A 3,876-nucleotide genomic window follows, 5' to 3' on the forward strand; every position below is an offset into this window, starting at 1 on the left:
TATTTGACCTGCCTTGGAGATCACCAGGGACTCTGGCCCACCCAACTTATGGGCCCACCCAAAATGCTTTTCCATATTAATGGCTGGTCTTGGTTCATACTCCACAACTTCCTAAATCCTCTCAAATAAGTAGCAGTTAGCTACAGTGAGCTCTAAGCCTGGCACTAGCAGCTGCCAGCCTAGATTCACATCTTGGCTTTGCCTGGGAATCTCCAAGTCCAGCACAAGAGGCAGCCATTCCAGATTGTTCTTTAGCTCAGTTGGAGTGGCCCTGGGCAAGACATGGATGGGACCTTGACCTGCATTAGCTGGGGAACCACAAGGGCAGCACACCCAGTGGATAGCCACAGACCATGTCAGAGCACCACTACCCTGCCCCTGAATAGCTGATCCTCCAAGGAGGGCAGAGGTTGGTGGAAACTGGTCACAGACAATCCTTGCAACTGATTGGCCTGGGTAAATCCCTCCCATTGATCTGCCAACAGCAACCAAGGCTCAACTACAAGACAAGAGTGTACTCAGCCCACACAAAGGGCACACCTTGAGTACCCACCTTGGATGATAGCAGAGGCTGTGCCACTGGACCCTATAGGACACCTACTACATTAGGGCACCCTACCAACATGCAGAGTCAAAGCAGCTCTACCTAATACATAGAAACAAACACAGGAAGGCTGCAAAAATAAGGAGACAAAGAAACATGTTCCAAATGACAAAACAGATCAAAACTCCCCCCCCCCAAAAGAGCTAAATAAGATGAAGATGAGCAATCTATCAGATGCAGAGTTCAAACCCTTGTTATAAGGATGCTCAAGGAACTTAGTAGGGATCTCAACAGCCAAAAAAAGATCTACTCAGAAGTGGAAGATTCACTAATTGAAATAAAGAATAATTTACAGGGAAACAATAGCACAGTGGATGAAGCCCAGAGTCAAATCAATGATTTGGAACATAAGAAAGCAAAACACAAGACAACAAGAAGGACAACAGGACAACAAGAAGGACAACAGGACAACAAGAAGAAAAGAGAATCCAAAGCAATGATGATAGTATTAGCAGCCTCTGGGACAACTTCAAGAGGTCCAATATATGCATCATAAGGGTGCCAGAAGGAAAAGAGAAAGAAATTGGAAATCTATTTGAAAAGATAATAAAAGAAAACCTCCCTAATTTGGGGAAAGAAATAGACATGCAAGTCCAAGAAGCAGAGAGAGTCTCAAACAGTATTTTCTGTCATCTCTCACCCAGCTGAACAGGCCTCTACCAAAAGAAGATCATCAAATAGGCAAGACATAAAACCTAATTCACAAACATTCCTGGCAACTAACTTAAATCCAGCACCAGAAATAAAAACAAAAGCTCAGAATCTGGAACAGAGATGTGGGGGACGAGAAAAAAAAAGAGTCAGTGAAAGTTCTAGTGCAATTTAGGATTTGCTTCAGGAGTGAAGAAAATATGCTTATTCTCGGGCTACACAGTTAAATTGATTCTGAAATGTGCATTTATCTGAATATTTTGCTGGAAACTCCAAAGTCATCAAAGCACAATGTACCAAATTTTAAAATATGAGATAGGTTTGACAACTAATGGTTGTTGGCACTAATTCAACCCCAACAGGAATCGTCGGTTTGGGGTGTAGTGAAGAAACTTTATTCAGTACAAAACTGCTCAACTGTGACACAGCAGGGCTGTGAGGCAGCCCTAGGGCCAAGCAACTGTGAATCCAGACCCCTCTTCCTCCAGGGAGCGCGCAGCTCAGCTCAGCTGTGCTTTGCTTTGGTCTGTCTCTCTGTTCCTATGCAGGTCTTCCCCTTTCACCTGGTGTTTGAACTCCAGGGGCAGAATTGCAGTGCTCAGTTTTTGGTAGAAATGGCAAGTGTGTTTCCAGAACCGGAGGGGAGCTGGCTTAGATAGAAGTCCCCACCCCTGGTCCCTGATTAGTCTTGTCTTCATGCAAATAAGATTTCTAAATTTGCAAGCGTCACACTTTGCTTGTTCTGATTGGTCAGAATAGAGGTGTTCTGGTTGCTCAGAGCCTCATAGCTCCAGCTGGATGGGGAAAGCATCAGTCCTATTGCCTGAAATAGGATATCAGACCTCCTTTATAAAGGCTGGCTTGGGTGGCAGAATCCCACTGCAGCGGTGTTTGTTTCAGTGCAGAGGCAAGCATCTCAGTGTAGGCTTCTCTTCTAAGTGTAATTTGTGTGAAAGGCCCCTGTGCAGAAATGGCTGCTAGGCTGTTGTTTAAAATTTGAGTCCAGTCACCAGCAGCCCTTCGTAGTGGGTGTCTTTTTTCTCAGATTTCACAGAATAAATCTGTGAAAAGATTGATTCAACTTACCGATGAAAGAACTGGGAGGAGTATAAAACTAGTTCATTAATTCTATTCGTAAAAAATTGTTACGTGATACCTAAACTCAGATCTCCTAGGAGGCAGCATCACGGTCTTGCAAGGTTCAAACTCAGACAGATTGTTCTTCCCTTGTGACAGTTTTAATGAGAGCCGTCCTGGCTCAGACATGCATTTCCGTCTGCCATGTGCATGCCACAGGCTGTTCTACGCTAAATCCTGAGTACGCCTCCATCCATGTTGAGCTGCCTTTCAGGCTTACTCAGGTTATCTTCTAGAATATCTATCATTGCTTTTATTAGTATTTTGGTAACAAGTTTTTATTTTTACTTACTCAATTTTCTCAAAACGCCCATTATTCCATTATATGTGTGTGTGTGTGGGGGGGGGGGTATTCGGTATATGTAAATTTCCAGGTATGGATATAATGCGTTAGAGACTGAGTTTCTCATCCATCCATTATTTTTCATAAACTAAAAATAGAAATAAAATGGATGAACTCTACCGCTAATAGGCTAAGACAAAAACTTATCCTAATTTTCTTGAAAGAACACGAATCTAAAGCCTCTTTTATCTGGTGTCTACTATGATAGGAATTCATCCATGCACGGTGACTTGTCTTCCCTCCGTCAGTCTTATTCTGACATATCACAGCAATACTTTGACATCTACAGGAAAGAACAAATATTGAAGCAAGAAACATTCTCAGACTTTTTTCCTCCGCTAGTTGTCTAGGGAATTATACTCCAGTAAATAATAAAGCACTCTAAAACCTATTCTGAAAATTTTTCTGATTCAAAGTTTCTGACACAGCACGATATGGCTGATTGTGCCAATGAATTTCCCCCCTTAAGCCAAGAAAAACTGTACAACAATAATTACCTAATTAAGATTTGCATAATTATGATGACTAAATTCCAAGAAAATGGTTGTAGTAACAGTATAACAATTTATCTAAGGCCAATTAAGCTGTGTTTGCTTTCTGCTATTTATTTTAATCTAAAAGAGCACTGAACAGGATATGTCTAGTTGAGGATTTAATTAGCAGTGTATCAGACAGTTGGAAATTGTTAGGATCTGAAAACTTTAATGCACTTCAAGGGTGGAGTGAATCTAATCTTTATTCTCTAAAGAGTTTAGGATTTTCACAAGTAAGGCTATTATTTAGAATAAGATCAATATACTACAAAATGATTCTTGGGGTGTTCATTTAATAACCGAGAAAAAGAAAGAACACGGAAAATTATTTTAGTGAAACAAAAAGGATTAGTTTAAGGTCTTTGAAAGTCATACTGGAAAAGCAGCAACACAAAGTCAAAACTCCATTTACTTTCTCAAGTGAACAGAGCATTCAAGGACATAGAAAATAGGATCAAAGAGGAGGTGTGATATGGATTCTGTACAGGGTTTTTGATTCTTATGTTTTTCTGACATCTATAAGACTATTTTTTAAGAGAAGGACAAGAAAAGTGGGATGTCAACATTTTCAGTGTTTCACAGTCCAAAATCAAAGGCACCAACACAAT

Source organism: Sturnira hondurensis, unplaced genomic scaffold (assembly GCF_014824575.4).
Source record: "Sturnira hondurensis isolate 20B ecotype Veracruz unplaced genomic scaffold, ASM1482457v3 Scaffold0014432, whole genome shotgun sequence".
Classification (NCBI taxonomy): Eukaryota; Metazoa; Chordata; class Mammalia; order Chiroptera; family Phyllostomidae; genus Sturnira; species Sturnira hondurensis.